Below are 18124 nucleotides of genomic sequence, written 5' to 3'. Positions count from 1 at the left end.
AAGCCAGTGGCGGTACTTCAATATTTGTATCCAGCGACATTATAAACAAACCTTGAAGTAGTAGCTGTCACTACTTTGTGCCCCAATAAACTTACCATTTGCAGTATATAAATTCCACCGGATCACCCCCTCGATGAAAAAGAATTAACAGACCTAATTCGTCAGTTTCCCCAACTATACATTCTTGTTGGAGACTTTAATGCACATGTGGGGCGCCACCCGAACTCGCACAAGAGGCAACACAATAGAAAAAGTCATAAATTCAACTGGTATCTGTCTGTTAAATACTGGATCCAAAACTCACTTTAACATCCCCTCAGGTTCCTTTTCTGCTATTAACCTCAGCTTCTGTGACCCTAAAACTGCACTTTCTCTTTCTTGGCAAGTTTCCGATGACCTACATGATAGCGACCACTTTCCTATTAATATATCCAATAAATATAATAAAGAAACTGTTGCCAAAAGCTTCTGGCAAATAAAAAATGCAAACTGGCCCGAGTTTACCTCTCTCTCCGAAGCATCATGATCATTTCTACGAATATAAACGATACGCTAGATATGTTCACTAAGAGCATACTTGCGGCTGCAGAGGCACACATTGGTAAAACGGTCTTTTCCTCGGCATGTAGGGTTGTTCCATGGTGGAGTCCGGATTGTGCGAATGCCATACGTGTATCAAAACATGCTCTTAATATGTTTAGAGGTCACAAAATACAAAGAAAATTTATTGTACATAAAAAGCTTAAAGCTAAAGCTAAATTTATTGTCAAGCAAAGTAAGAAATCTGCTTGGCAAAGTTATACTTCATCCCTTACCCACAATACAGACCCCAGTCAAGTTTGGAAAAAAATTGCACAAATCCAAGGCAAAAAAACTAATATCAAAATTCCTTCTTTATTATCTAACGAAATGCTTATCACCGACAGCCAAAAAATCTCTGACAAACTCGCACAACATTTTAAGGAAAATTTCAGCATCCATAATCCGGCATCCGATTTCCATAACTCACATATTCAGCCCTCCTCCACACTCCAGCTAAATCCTCTCCATATTGCGACTGTCAATGCTCCTATTAATTTAAATGAACTAAAATTCGCGCTATCGTCCTGCAAAAATTCTGCTGCCGGTCCTGATGATGTCCTGTATATATTTCTCAAAAAACTATGCGACTCGTCCCTCTCCAAGCTCCTTGACATCTATAACATTATTTGGAATACTCACCAGTTCCCAGATGCATGGCGCAACTCTATAATCATTCCAATTAAAAAAGCAGGTAAATCCACATCATCCACTAAGTCTTTCCGTCCAATCTTCCTCACTTGCACTACTTGCAAACTCCTTGAAAAAATAATCAATAGAAGACTCCTATGGTTCCTTGAAAAATACAAACTTATTCCCGATGCACAATCGGGTTTTCGACGTAATCGATCGACATACGATTGCAAACAAATATCTCCTCTGTTTAAATAACCATCAGGACGTCATTGCAACTATTCTAGACATTGAAGGCGCTTTTGAATCTATATCCAATACATAATAAACTTACTCAATACAATCTACATGGTAACATATTATCATCCATCCATAATTTCCTAACTGATAGAATTTTCAGGGTTTCCGCAAACGGTAAGCTCTTCCTTCCTCATCCACAAAATACTGGCATCCCTCACGGTTCAGTATTAAGCTCTACTTTATTTATCCTCGTAATAACTGAGCTGTGACAACTTCCCATCTCCCGTAAATATGTCCAATACGCTGATGACCTAATCATTTATTGCCATGGTAAATACATCCCCTCTACATGCCAACTGCTCCAAAACGCAATAAATCTACTACAAGAGAGATCCTCCTACCTAGGATTATCATTTTCCCGAAACAAATCCATTCTCTCGAAGAACATCTATTCACTCACCTCAAATTTTCTTTGATAACTCCCCTCTAACTATTGTGAAAATCCTTGATATGACTTTTGATTCTCGACTCAACTGGAATCACCATATTCATGATGTAAAAGGCATTTGCCTAAAGAGGCTGAACATAATTAAAACCCTTAGCCACCTTCAATGGGGCTCCAACGAAACTATACTGCTAAGAGTTTATAGAGCTCTCATACGCTCAAAGCTTGACTATGGTTGTTTTATTTATATGTCCGCTTCCAAGTCTAAAACTTACTTATTGAACTCTGTACACAACATCGCTCTTCGCCTTTGTCTTGGTCAATGTTGAAGTTAATGAGCCACCACTATTCTTAAGACGACAATCTCTACTCCTGTCATATGCTGCTAAAGTATCTTCCAATCATTCTAATCCTGTCCATTTACTACTTACCACCACTTTCGTACCTAACGACTCACGAACAACTGTATATTCAATCCCTCAATTGCTCACACCTCTACTCCAAAATACCAACCTCTCGTTGACCTTTCCACTTTCTTTGCCTTCTTCTCCCCTTTGGATAAAAAATATTCTCATAGTAGATACCTCACTAACCATCTACAATAAACATGAATTTCCTAGCGTCCTTGTAGAGAAAGCATTCTTGAAAATTCTGCATAAAAAATCCTTCGACCTAATTCTCTATACGGATGCCTCCGAAGCTGAATCCGGTGAGGGTTGCGCAGTCACTACAAATCACGAGCTCATAAGTTCTTTCCGCTTACCCTCGACGTGTAGTGTTTACACTGGTGATTTATAGAGTATCCTTCAAGCTTTCAAATATATTTCTCCTCCCCATAAACATATCGCCATATGTACTGACTCTCTTTCATCCATACAGTCAATCGCAACCATATTTTCCAACCATCCAATAGTCCAAAATATTCTTGACATCTACCAAACTCTTATTGTTTTTGATATAACAGTCTCTCTCATCTGAAGATTAAATTCAAACACTTCATTAAAAAATCTTGGAGCAATATATTGAGCAAGAGTACTACAGGAATAGGAGAGAAGCAGTGACAATAAGAAGACTTCAGGGGAGTTTACACAGTGCCAGTTGCTGGGCTGGTCAGTGAACAGTAGCTGTACTTGGCGAGTGGGGACCAAAATATGCAGTTGCTCACCCGTTTACACCTAGTTAAGTAGCTGTACGGTATCAAAATTCTGCGAGGCAGTGAGCTTGCTCCAACGTTCCGCCATTTTAAGAAGTTCGGCGAGCGCGCCGTCGCGTCGCGTCTACTGTCTAGCAAGGTACTGTACTCGCCATTCAAATTAAACTAATAGGATGCGAGCTACTGGCTTAATGTCTCGTGGGGGAAGGCAAGTAGCCAGTTAAATCAAAAAATCTTGCAGTTACTCGCATTCAGTAGCTGCCCATCCTTGAAGAGACAGTAGCTCGGCGGATCCATTTAAACGGTAAAGGGGAGTTTACACAGTACCAGTTGCTGGGCTGGTCAGTGAACAGTAGCTGTACTTGGCGAGTGGGGACCAAAATATGCAGTTGCTCACCCGTTTACACCTAGTTAAGTAGCTGTACGGTATCAAAATTCTGCGAGGCAGTGAGCTTGCGTCATTTTAAGAAGTTCGGCGAGCGCGCCGTCGCGTCGCGTCGCGTCTACTGTCTAGCAAGGTACTGTACTCGCCATTCAAATTAAACGAATAGGATGCGAGCTACTGGCTTAATGTCTCGTGGGGGAAGGCAAGTAGCCAGTTAAATCAAAAAATCTTGCAATTACTCGCATTCAGTAGCTGCCCATCCTTGAAGAGACAGTAGCTCGGCGGATCCATTTAAACGGTAACAATAGCTGGCATACAGTTACTTGCCGTCTCAACTGACCCGTTAGCTCGCACCGTGTAAACTCGCCTTAACAATAGCTGGTATACAGTTACTTGCCGTCTCAACTGACCCGTTAGCTCGCACGATGTAAACTCGCCTTTCGCATCAACCACACGAAACTTACTCATGGCTATTTCATGTCGTCAGAGAGTCGTCCTGTCTGCCGAAGTTGTCAAGTTCCTGTGACTGTTAAACACATCCTCACCGACTGCAGAGAATATTCTATCGCATATCAACAGTTTGATATGAAAACCAACCTCAAGGAGACACTTAACTGCCCGATGGAAACGAGGAAACTCGTGGAGTTTCTTAAAGCTACCAAGCTTATAAAAGAAAATATAATTAATTTATGCATTGTAATAGATTTTGTCACAGTCCTCTATTTAACTTATGATTGTTTTTGTGTGCCAATGACCAGCGCTGGCGAGGCACGTTAAACTGAAATAGAAAAAAAATAATAATTTAATAATAAGTTTAATTTGGTAATTGGCATTTGACGTAAGCTAAATTTTCTCTTCATTGCTGCTATTAAACGAAATCGTTTCAACTGTAGTAAACTCACAGTTTGTTTCTCAAACTATTTGAAAGCTGTTTCCATAGCCTGAAGTGGTCCTACATCATTTTCCACGTCTAGATTTTCTTCAGTTTCATCTTCTTGCATTTCCTGCTATTCATTTATCTGCAGTATATTTTCTATGATTTCGTCATCCAACATAATCTGAAAGCCTTGATCATTACTGTCACAAGTGACCTACTGTTTGATATCATCATTATCACAATCCTGGCATATTTGTATCTTCAACATTATCTCAATCATATCTTCCGAAATAAAATCATCCGTATTGGTTATTGAATTTTCATTCTCCCGATTAAGTACTATGTTCCAAGTTTTATTTAAAGTTTTCCTTTCAATCAAGATGGCTGATGTAGCAACAAGTCTAGTATCTTTACTTTTTGAATTTAGATTACCAGTAACCCCCCCTTCCGAACGAATTTCGAAGGAAATTTGCTGCTTAGAATTTTCGTGATTCTAAATGACTAATCCGATTCTTAGGGCTTGTTATGGGCACTTGAATCCTTGAAATGGAAATGGAAATATTGCCGCCTTATTAAAAAAATTAAGCTCCTTAACAGTCTATTATGCCCTTATTGAGTCACATCTCCGATATGCCCTTGTCTCCTGGGTTACGTGTGGTGCGACTCAATTCAAGCAAATGTTCAAACTACAGAAGGGAGCTGTTAGATATTTACTAGGGCTAAACAGTAGGGCACTCTGCAGACACTTCTTTGAAAGATTAAAAATTCTGTCTCTTTCTTCTTTATTCATCTCTGAATCCGTTTGCTTAATTCGTAAGCACGTTTCTCCAGAAAGATCGTTGCACGGTTATCCACTTAGGAACGCGGAGCACGACCTTCACCTACCTACTCCATGTTCAGAATTAGTTACCGGCTCAATATTTTACAATGCAAAAAAATGTACAATCACTTGCCAATTGAAATCAAATCGATATCATCTTTAACCGCATTCCGCAATAATTTGAGGAAATATTTATTGGAAAGTGCCTTCTACTCTGTAAACAACTTGCTGCATACTGGTTTAACTTTTGCTATGGACTCATATACGACTTGATACTAATATCACCTATTACTATTACCTATAATTTTGTTACTCATTGTGGTTTTCCTCAGTATATTAAAATTTTATTTTATTTGTACCTTTATTTAATAAAAATTTTATGTATTCCTTGTGGTTTAAGAGTGAGATAGATAATTAAAAATATATTTTTACTTGAAGATGATTTTTTGTTCTCATTATCCCATAGAAAAGTTAAAAAATATTACAAAGGTATTGTATTTATAAGGCAATGCATTTTGTTGATTTATGTCAGCCAACTAGTTGACAACTGAGTAGTGAAATTCGGGTGTTTCTTAAAATTTGAAACACTGCAGATCCCAAAATAAGAAACACTGCAAAAGTTCAGTTATTTTCGTATAATGAAGGTAATGTGAATATTTTTTGTATCTCTATGTCAAAACCAACGGGAGGAGGCACATTATAGTGTAAAACAGATTTAATTGAAGGGGAAAGTCGATTAGAATTAGAAAATATATTCAGTTATGCAGTTATATGCTATTGGTATGAAAAATACACTCTTGTTCATTTGGAAACCATTCAATTTACATTTAAGATCTATTCACACGCAAAACTTTAGCCTCCCTTTCCTATCAGTCTTAATTGTTGACATGATCGTTGCCAACGTTAAAGCCTACATCAAAAGTTTCATTTTGGTGTAGGCTTTCACTTCAGTATAATCTGCATTACATGTTTGTCAGCAGTTTCGTTTCCTTGTATGACTTAATGGGAAGGCATCAATAAAAACCTGACATCCAAGCTCTTGTTCTGTAGTAGATGCACTTCGATCTTAATTTATAGCTCCAAAGGGTTCTAAGCTTCTGTATGTCTAGTTGTATGATATATTTAGAAACTTCCTGATGAAAGGTTTGTAGCTTGGACAATCTTAGTTGCTCAATATAAAGATTTAATTTTGATTCCTTTAAATGTTACTTTTGATACTGGGATTTAATTCCACCTCTGTTGTAGTTAAAATGATGCATTTGGTTTTTGCTACAGGCAATATTTATACGTAATTGTGGAATTGATTTTATGATTGGTAGATTTTTACTTTTTATGTACACTTCTACATTGAAATAAGATAGAAGTCTTGGGACAAATTTTTGCAATTTTTCAACTATGTAAATTTACTTGACATCTGTTGGCACTATTACCAATATTAATTTATTTGGTAAGTATTTACATAACATAACCATAAATATTAACTCTTTCAGTTCAGCCATAAGTACACTTTTACTTTAACTGAACTCAACATACTTCAACTTCAACATAACTAGGCAATCCATGTACACTCTGACTTTTATTAGTTTATGTATGTTAGTGATGACATTGACCGCTGTGATAAGTTGAACTGATTACTGATTCCTACGGTGTTCCATGTTTGCGTGTTTTGAGGTCGAAGATTAAGCAATTTATCATAACTACATTCTAGTTCCCAAACAAATTTGTAATTATTTCTCTTTGTAACAATTACAGGTTCAAGATATTGGTTTATAAGCATCGACTAATAATTTATTTTCCTAACAAGTGCGGAAAGTGATACTTTCCCGCACGCGACTGCAGTTGTCCCGAACGACGCGGACCGGAGTTCGGGCAAGCGGTCAAGTGCGGAAAGACACTTTACTCATTAGTTAGGAACATTATTTTTTCTACTACCGTATATAAAACGACCCATTTTTCAAAAATTATTTTTTTCCAACAAACATAATAATATACAAAACTTTAACTAAAAACTACTAAGTATTATAAATAATAATATTGAAAACATAATTTGTTGCATTCTGTAGACTAGTAAGAATGGCCAGTCCAGTAGAGTTATTTGGTTTAATGTGGTTTAATTTAGAAGAAGATTCCACATATTCGATCATTTCCAAGACGTTTTGAACAACTTTGACGTTTTAGTAACAATTACACGCCTGGGTTGTCATAGCAGCTGATATCAAACCCCGGTGGTTTGATAATTGTTTTGTGACACTCCTTTGAAGAATGTACAAGGCTATATAAAAAATATCTTTATTATTTTATATTTTCAAAAAATTAAAAATGCTACAAAAAGCTAGAAAAGGTTTAAATTTTATTTGATGGACTATTTCGTAAATATTTATTTACTTGTAGTAACAATAGTTATAACCTCCAAAGTAAAAAACTGTCTTATAAGGTCAAAATTTACATAAATTTACTTTCCCGCACTAGTGCGGGAAAGTGACACTTTCAAAACTAAAATGCGTGCGGGAAAGTGGGTTAAAACACACGGTCGTAGAAAAATAACTATTTTGTCTGTCTTCAGTTTGTGCAACCATTTTTTACGTCGCAACGGTTTTTTATATGTGATTGAAAACTTTCAACAGTGGAGTTTTAGCTGTTTGTGGAAAATGCTGAAAGCCAATAGGAACATCATCTGGCGCTGGGTTGGAGTCATAAAATAAAGTAATGACTCCATAAAACTCATTCTCCACAAGGGGTTCCATATTGTTGATAAAAACTTCTTTTAAAAACAGCATCGCTGTATTCTCTAATATGATTGTATCCCAATATTCGCCTTTTTTTCTCCACATAGTACTAATATTAGTAGAGTTATACATGTTTAATATTTGTCCAGGCGAGATAGCCCAAAAATCATCATTTTGCATAGTTTTCCACGTGTAAAATTTTTTATTTCGGTGGTGGAAAGTATGTACAATGACATATCTTTATCCGTGGTCTGAAATAATTTTTTTGTCATTATCAAAAACACCTATATATGTCGAATTTTAAGGCGATTTCTCATTTTTTGCTTATAGCTCTGTTGCTGGTGACTTTACATAAAAAAAGTTGAACCCTTTTTTTCTTGACATTAAAAGACCTACAAAAGTAGACGTTGCACGTTTAAAAATATTAATTAGTTCAAGAGACAAACCGAAATAACAATGACTATTGTTGTTTCTAGATAAAAAATTATAAAGGAGTTTAGTTATTGTCATTGAGTCGTGCCATTGTAATCGTGCCAAAATATTCTGCACTATCGGAAAATGGTGTGTGCAAAAGCTGGAGATTGTACGTTCAATGGTTTAATGACTTATAAACAACTTGATTTTATTTATTAACGAAAATAGATAACTAAGTTGAATTAATAGGTATTGAGATATGTATAATGAAAGGCATGAATTATTATTTGCTGTTATTAACTGTAATTTTATTAATAAAAATAATATTAGTAAGATATAATTGTATTAACAAATGTATGGGTATTAGTTATAAACATATTTCATTCCTCATATAATGCTATTTTTATTTTTATATTCAAATAAATGAAAATGAATGAAATTTGTTGGACTCTTAGCCAAATTGAAATTTAGTAGTTTTTGGCTATGCAATAAATTCTTATCGTGGCGAGATATCAAATTAAAAGTAAAATAAAAAATTTTGGGTTATTTTTTTTTCATTAACTGGCTAAATTTGTTTTACAGTCAATTTTTCAATTTTCCGGTCTGTATCTCCGTGGTTTTTCAACGAAACTCAAATTTTATTTTTTTAAATGAAAGCTAGTTTTATGCACTTTCGATCTACGTTACAAAAAGTTATGAAAAAAAGACATATTCGCACGAGATTTTATTTTGCAACTGAGGGGATTTCGAATAAAAAAATTCCCTTGATTGCCAAATTCCATTATTACGGTAGGCATGACTAGAAGAAAAATGGGGGGCACATCATTTTTCCCATGTTTTGAGACCTCCTGAACAGGATTATGATGGTTTTTCGAATGTCTGTAGTTTATATATATATCTATATATCTGTTGAAACAACAATTCTTATTTTCGTCTTTCGAGCAATTGCTATGGGTCCGATTTGGTTCAAAATTAGCATACATGGCTTTTTTGGCGGCGGATTGATGTTATTAGAGTTTGATTGAAAACAAATGAATATTTAGAGGGGTCGCAGTGCAAAAAAAGTTGTTTTTGACCTTTGCTCACCTCTGCAGGTCAAACGAAAAGCGACTGAAAAATGAAATTTCACATGTAGGTTCAATTAGTTGTGAGAATTAGGTCGAAACTTTCCATCTCCACCTCTCTCCATTTTATGGTCATTTTTGTTATATTTTCTTATTTTTTGGCCAGAAAAAGTTTAACTAGAGGGTTCGAACTTCGCATGCAAGTAGGGGAGATGTTGAAGAATTGTCTCTCTCAAGTTCAAAGTTTTCTTCTTCAGTTCTTCTAGCACAAAACGCCCGAAATCATTTTGATCGTTGTAATTGTTGAACTGGACCGCTTCCTATTTAATGAATAATACGAATATGATCGTTGCTAGGGTGATTTTTTTTACTTCCCATTTTCGAAATTTCTTGTCATTATGACAATTTTTTCTTTGTTGTCAATTGGAATTGAACAAGAGGGTTCGAGACCACCGGGTCTATCGAAATTATGTATTTTTATTCGAGAGAGAGAGAGAGAGTTAACTTGTGAATTGAAAAGTTATTGAGGAATAGCAAATTTTCTATACAAAGAAATAAGATTGAGAATTGATATAATTTCCAAGAAATTCATTTTATGGAAAGATTTGTTTGTGTATTAGTTAAATTCTTCATTTGACGAAAAATTCGACTTTCGTGATGGAGCTCTGCTGCTCACGGCTTTTTTTTATAAGTGAACGTCGACTTTTTACATAAAATAATGAAATCTACTAATCAAAAAATCAGTACAACCACGTTCAACGCATATACCAAACTTGTTTTTATTGTTATTAATTTGTTTATAAGTCATTAAACCATTGAACGTACAATCTCCAGCTTTTGCACACACCATTTTCCGATAGTGCAGAATATTTTGGCACGATTACAATGGCACGACTCAATGACAATAACTAAACTCCTTTATAATTTTTTATCTAGAAACAACAATAGTCATTGTTATTTCGGTTTGTCTCTTGAACTAATTAATATTTTTAAACGTGCAACGTCTACTTTTGTAGGTCTTTTAATGTCAAGAAAAAAAGGGTTCAACTTTTTTTATGTAAAGTCACCAGCAACAGAGCTATAAGCAAAAAATGAGAAATCGCCTTAAAATTCGACATATATAGGTGTTTTTGACAATGAAAAAAAATTATTTCAGACCACGGATAAAGATATGTCATTGTACATACTTTCCACCACCGAAATACAAAGTTTTGCACGTGGAAAATTATGCAAAATGATGATTTTTGGGCTATCTCGCCTGGGCAAATATTAAACATGTATAACTCTACTAATATTAGTACTATATGGAGAAAAAAAAGGGGAATATTGGGATACAAATCAGATTAGAAAATATAGCGATGCTGTTTTTAAAAGAAGTTTTTATTAACAATATGGAGCCCCTTGTGAAGAATGAGTTTTATGGATTCATTACTTTATTTTATGACTTCAGCCCAGGGCCAGATGATGTTCCTATTGGCTTTCAACATTTTCCACAAACAGCTAAACCTACACTGTTGAAAGTTTTCAAACACATATAAAAAAAACCCTTGCGACGTAGAAAATGGTTGCACAATCTGAAGACAGACAAAAATAAATTATTAGTCGATGCTGGACTATATGTTTCCTTTCATGATTTATTCTTATTTATTTGTTAGTGTATCTTTCCATTTCTCAATCTAAAAATGTTTTATGTTTAATTCAAGATTTTAGTAGGTGTGCTAATTCAAATATGATAAGGATCATAGTTTATTAGAGTCTGGTTTATTTCTGCACATTTTGGTAAATGCGGAAAAGTTCATTTTGTAATAAAAATCATATATTCTCGTCAGAGAATATTTATTAACCTGTTGACAAATATGCTATTAGCTTTTCAAAATCTGTTATTTATTAGAAAATAGGTCTTACAACTGTTGTTAATTCTCTAATGACAATTATATTGATTATAGGCTTCAGCTAGACTAGAATATCTGCAACAGTAGACTACACTGTCTACGCGTTTCGATAACCAAGTTATCGTATTCAGTGAGTGAAGTTAAAACAGTCAACTTCGTAGATCAACTACATGTTTGCCTTCAGTCTCTGAAGACGATAACTTGGTTATCGAAACGCGCGTCAAACAGTCCAATTGTAAGTCTTTGTGCAATATTTATTCATTTGACCCAAAAATATCAGCCTAACATTTTCAGCCCATTAGAAATTTTAATGTTTTTAAAAAATTTGAGCGACAACTAAATTGATTGGAATTATTTTCTTTTTCTACCTGTACTCATTAGATACCTTAGTTTATTGATGAAATTTGGCACATGAATTTACATAAGTTTTATATAAATTTTAGGAAACAAATTTGTTTTAGAAATTCTCCCTCATTGATTTATGATTTTATACCTATTGAGTAACAAACATTCATTTTCAAATGAACTACAAAAATTTATTCTTAAAAATTTTTTGCCGTTAACTAAATATTGTTTTCCAAAATGTGATTTTCATCTCTTAGCAACCTTCAAATACTGGCCAGTTTTTTATCGATAATAAATATTGTTAAATGAAAGTTTTATGTTGATTAAAATTAAATATTTTATACGGCTAGATATGTGATAATTGATAATACTGTATTAATACTAGTAATCTCTACTACTATCACTTTAATTATGAATAGACGATTATTTTTAGGATTCAGTATGTTAGCAAAAAAAAATTGTGTGTGTCAGCTCCGACGCACGACTAGAGTTTACTCCTTAAGTTCGATAATCTAACCAGACGCAAAGAGTTTATTTAACTTAAAAAAGATTGATACTGTATAAAAGGGTAAATTTGTTAATTAATGAAAATAATATACATATATAAATATATATTTAATCAATTTATTCATTTCATAAATTTATTATAACTAATCGACGAAATATTTTACATTAAACTTTTTACAATAGTCAATAATCTCGATAATTCATATTGGGTTGATTATCTAATTTTATGTGTTGTTTTCAAATATATATTTATATGAACTACATCGATAATTATTAAAATATTTAATAAATACAAATTGCACATGCTCATACATATAATACATGAATTATAAAGTACCTTGCAACCACGTGTTTGTTAGATGTTCCGGCAATATCATCTACACCTCTTTCTGCCATAGTTATTTGAAAATACTTTCAGTTCACTTTAGCGGACACAATGATAAAAATTAAAACGTCACAATAACAATATTAATCATTGACATTTATAATAAAAACAGCAATATAAGTATGTTGACACTGACAAATTAGAAAGTTGCGCATCATAGGGTGCGCACCAAAAACGTAACGAGGTCATTCATCGATAGATTTTACTCCTCACATTTTTCTCATACCGGGCCCCTTATATATGCACATCGATTCTTAAGGAGTAAACTCCAAAAATATTTATATAACAAAGCCTCTAAAACATGTAAACATAATTGGTACATATCGAATTCAAATAAATAGAATGCAAAACTATATAATAAATACCTGTTGTTTCATTCTTCACCTATATCCTGCTAAATATGTTGTAGCATTGTACAAAGAATATTCTTTATAGAATGGTTGTAGTAACAACTTTGTTTTTAAAAACTTTTATTACTAATAACAACTCATAAAACTTATATAAGTTACGACAATTATAAATACCGTTAACAGACTGAAAAAAATAAATATAGTTTCAAAAACAAAAAAACACACTTTGGAAGCACATCGAACTAAAAAGTTGAAAATAATTTCTATAATAGGTTTAAACCAATAATAAATGAAAAGTACTTGTATTATTGTTTTATAATTTTTTAAAACTATCTAAGACAATAAGACGCTGCATTGATTGTGTCATTACGAGGCTGAAACTCCACTACCAATACTCCTTTTCTGTCCCAAAAAACTGTGCATATGATTTTCCGGGCAGAAATTGTTTGCTTAAACTTTTTTGGGTGACGATCACTCATAATGTTTTGTCCGTGAACTTCACAGATCTCACGGTGAATATCGATCGGTTTTACGCCTTTAGCACTAAGAAATCGTATAACAGCCCGTACTTCATAATCGGTGGGACTCACGATTGTCGGAGGCATCTTAAACACTCAGTAAACAACGTACACAATGAAGAATCAGACTGTTATGGCGTCAGTGCGTAGACAAGAGGTGTAGGTAACCAGCGCGCATGTGCGGAACGCCGACCTTGGAGTTGCGGCGGCGGAATCGCAAAACGGTACTTACTTAAAAAATATGCCTCGTATTTTTCACTTTTTAGTTTCATAGGCTATGAAAGAGTGTTTTTTGTTACAAACAAAGAGTAAAATTCTTCTGAAACAATATAATAAAATTTAAGGTGTTATATTCTAGAGCAGTCATGTGAAAGATACGGCCCGCGGGCAGCTTCTGGCCTCTGGGCCGTATCAATAAGGCCCGCGATCACAATGTGTTACAGAGAGGAGAATCATGTTTTTTAGAACTTTTAGACTGCATTCGATTCCTCTATGTTTTAAATGTTTTAAATACTCGTACTCTCAAAGACATTATCGCCATCTTTTAGCAGCAAGCGGAATATCCTATTATTTTTGTCGAGAATTATAGAATCTTTCACGAGCCTCGAGTCTAGACTAGAACCTTCCTAACCTAACGATATAAAACTAGTGCGTCGGCGCGACTTGAGTCAGTTGAGTCGAGTAATCGAAGCGATACGGTTGGAGAAGAATTTTAATTGTACTACGAAGTAGTGATTGTGAAGATATTGTGCATTTGTTTGTGTCGTGTGCGTGCGATATCCATAATTGTTGTGTCGCGTTTCATAATTGTTGTGTCGAGTTTCATAATTGTTACGATTTTCGCATAATGTCACAAAAACGTAAATTTGATAATGAGTGCAGAGTTTTTCAGTCTAAATGGGAAATTGAATATTTTCTCGTAGAATGGTGAAGAGGTAAACCACTGTGTTTGATTTGTAATCGAATAGTTGCTGTTTGTAAGGAGTTTAATTTGCAAGACACTATGATACGATTCAAAAGTCAAAATTCGATTGTTACACTAAAAAAAAAGAATCGACATATTGTCATCTTTAAAATTCAAACTTCAAGGTTAACAATCGATGTTTACTTAAGTTAATACAGAGTGCGAAGATGCCCTGAAACCAAGTGCATTAGAAATCGCGAAAAGATCAAAACCTTTCACTGATGGTGATTTTATTAAAAACTGTATGTTGAAAGTTGCCGATGGCTCAGTCGAGGAGTAATTATAGAAAGAAATTTTTTGCATTACGTGACCCTATTCAAGCTCTAATGTTATAAAAAGGCAAACCAATTGATTATGACAATGACTGGTGGATTGATTGTGCCTTTTTGATAGATATGATTAAACACTTGACTGATCTGAATATAAAGTTACAGGGTAAAAATCTGATCATCACACAAATCTATTCATATATTGATTTTAGGTCTCTTCTGTTTCAAAATTAGTTTTTTTTCAATAATTTTTAAGATATAGATAAAAATTGACGTTTCGACTATAGTCTATTTCAAAAAGGTATAGAACAATAAAATGGGGAATTCCGTCCACTTCGGCTCAATTTCGATGTCTGTCTTGAAATATTGTGTAGGGATTACTTAGGTAGTAGATTATACAGTTACGTTTTGCGTTTAACATGTACCGTTTAACCTTTGCCTAATTCCAACCCTATTTCAGATTCGGCTTAACCATGCGCCGTAAGCCGTAAGGGCAATGGGACCTTACCCAAAATTTTTAGACCTTTATAAGTATATTTGTTCAGTTTAACGCATCAGTATTTGCTGTTAAGCAGTAAATAGTGTTCACAGTATTATAAGATTAGTAATAAAGTGGCGACACCAACGAAAAGATGTTCCAATAATTCTCCTCTATCAGTGAAAGAAAAACTTATTATTTTAAATTTTATACGATTGCATAAAATACGATTACCCGAAATTTACTGTACAAGAAACTGTTGGAAAGTCCACCGTTTTTAAATTATTGCGGGGGAGAAAGATAGCAGGCCAAGTGGAACCTCACAAGTCCAGGCAGACCAGTAAAAGTCCTTGATGAAGACACCAAAAGTGTAATTCGAAGAAAAGTTCACTCTTTTTTTGATTTTAATAGAGAAATGCCCACCCTAGATGAGATTTTAATGGAGCTTGGCCAGGATGACAGTATTCCGTTGTTAACTAAAAAACTTTTATGGACCACTTTGAGAAATATGGATTTTGCCTGGGAAAAGCATAACCGTAAAGCACTTTTACTGGAAAGCGACGAAATTTAGAAAACTGACAAAAGAAAGATCAATGGTTTGATGAAGCCTGCGAAATAGCTATTTGTGAAAAGAAAATGGCAAGAAGAACATGGTAGCAACAAAAAAATGGAAAATTATCAAAAATATAAAATACTGAGTAAGAGAAGTACAAAGCTAAACAAAAGCAAAATCAACAAGTGTGGATCAACAAAATAATGTGAAAATTAAAAAAGAACAATAAAAACATCTTAAAAAATTATCAATATATTAATCATCCAAATGGGAGAAAAGCTACAGTGGAGGTAGACAGCAGGGCTTGGGAATAATAATTTAAAAATGTACTAGGAGAAAATTGTGTGAATACAGATGGGGTTTTTATAGACGTAATAGACGGAGAAGAACAACCACCAATGCTTAAATAATTAGAGGATACCATTAAAAGATTGAAAATAAACAAAGCAGGAGGACCAGACGGGATCGCCAATGAGGTGAAAATTAACTACTGAATAGACTTCACCAATTAATAGAGTTAGTTTGGGAAAACAAACAAATGCAACACGGATGGAATAGTGAAGCCATATTCAAAAAAGGAAATCCAAAAATGTGCGCTAATTACATACCTGTCACCCTACTAAATACGGTCTACAAGATTTTTACTTCCATAGTTAATACGAGTATGTCATCTTAGAGAATATTATCAATATTTACGCCCGGGGATCAACAACAGATGCTATTCATATTTTAAATGAAATTATAGAAAAACCTTACGATCAAGATATGAATATCCACATTTTATTTATAGACTTCAAACAAGCTTTCGACAGCCTGAAGAGAGACATACTACTGTCAAAATTGCACGTCCCAAAAACATTAAAAGAGCTCAGCGGAATGATGATGACTAAGTTGATAATAAGTGGTGCACCTGTCATCGTTTGTAGCTAAGCTCCAACCTCGCAGCTATAGAACTACGGAAAATAAATATACAAATACAATTTAGAACTACCAAAAAGTGAACGAATAGGTAGAGCACAGCTGAATAAAAAGGAGCTTATGCTTTAACATACACGAAAACTAAATTTATAGTTTTAAAATAGGCATAAATATACAAAAATCAGTTTTATTGTTGTCTTTGCGATGTGTATAATGGGTATTCTAATAGTATATGGTTTATAATAAGTTCATTAGTACATCTGATGATTATAGGTTTGTCATTTTTACTTAATAAATACTTGTGCATAATTATTTTAGTATGATCTAGTTTTGGACGGTTATTGCATATATGCGGCCACTTTATATCTCAATTTTGCCTTTTCACTGATATGAGTATATTAATTTTCACTTCACTTCATATATATATATATATATATATATATATATATATATATATATATATATATATACGAGGATATATTGAAAAATTCTTAGCCTACTATATAACCAAACAAAATTTCAGTGTCAAAATATTTTATTACTCAACATATTCTCTTCTTAATTGGATAAATTTATTACAGCAAACCTGCAACGTTTCTAGACCTTTCAAAAAAACTGTTTCTTCTTGTTCTACAAACTAGACCTCCATAGCTTTTATTACCTCCTCGTTGGAAGAAAATTTACGACCTTTTAAGTTTTTTTTCAGTAGAGGAAAGAGATGATAGTCGAACGGAACCAAATCTGGGGTGTTCTAGTAATTCAAACCCTAAATCACGAATTTTTTGCATGGCGACATGAGATTTGTGTGCAGGGACGTTGTCCTGCAAAAACAAAACACCTTTGGATAGCTTTCCGCGTCTTTTCTCTTTAATTTAAAGAGGTCAGTAATGTCGAATAGTAATCTCCATTTATTGTTCTACCCTTATCCAAAAAATCAATAATTATTACTCAATTTCAGCAGATTTTTGGACACGGAACTTCTTACTTCTTGGAGAACCAGAGTGTCGTCATTCCATCGATTGTTGCTTTGTTTCTGGATCGTGGAAATGTACCCGGGTGTCATCCATAGTAACAATTCGGCTTTAGAAGTCTACATCGTTTTCAAATCGAGCACAGATCAAACGCGATGCTTCTACCCTCGCACGCATTTGGTCTACATTCAAACATTTGGGAATCCATTTTGCAGCAATTTTTCTCACGTCCAAATTGACGTGAACTATATGATGAACTGCATTGATATTTTCGGGGACTGACACAAAAACTGGCCTTCCCGATTGGTCATCATCTTCAATGGAAAATTTACCCCTTTTGAAGCTTGCAGTCCAATTTTTCACGATCGCATACGAAAGACATTGATCACCAAGGGTATTAAGCATATCTTCGTAAATCTGCTTACCTGTTAACCTTTTTAAATACAGGTACTTGATGATGGTTCGATACTCTAATTTTTCGATTTTCACAATTTCGGTGGACATCTTGTTTCTTTTAATTTATTGCGTAATTCTTGGTTTACTTTTTTGACGTCAAACTTTACACTGACACTTCTAATAAGTTATTGTTCGTTACTATGGTAACGCAATATTTTGTTTATGCATGAAATTGGTCTAGG

The 18124-nt window shown here is 34.1% G+C and overlaps 1 protein-coding gene across 2 annotated transcripts in view; it reads right to left on the bottom strand.

Annotated features, from left to right (window-relative positions):
- The window catches only part of LOC130444877 (succinate dehydrogenase assembly factor 3, mitochondrial), a 31570-nt gene that overhangs the window by 4675 nt on the left and 8771 nt on the right, over nucleotides 1-18124 (bottom strand). The window contains exon 1 of one of the 2 annotated variants that reach the window (XM_056780215.1): nucleotides 96-662. The exons of the other annotated variant lie outside the window; for it this stretch is intronic. The gene's annotated coding sequence lies outside the window, so the exon portion shown is untranslated. Of the gene's footprint in view, nucleotides 1-95; nucleotides 663-18124 lie in introns of those variants that run through there. 2 annotated transcript variants of the gene reach the window in all.

The sequence above is a fragment of the Diorhabda sublineata genome, chromosome 6, assembly GCF_026230105.1.
Source record: "Diorhabda sublineata isolate icDioSubl1.1 chromosome 6, icDioSubl1.1, whole genome shotgun sequence".
NCBI lineage: Eukaryota > Metazoa > Arthropoda > Insecta > Coleoptera > Chrysomelidae > Diorhabda > Diorhabda sublineata.
The sequence above is the reverse complement of the archived record's forward strand: the minus strand, read 5'-3'. Positions and strand labels throughout refer to the sequence as shown.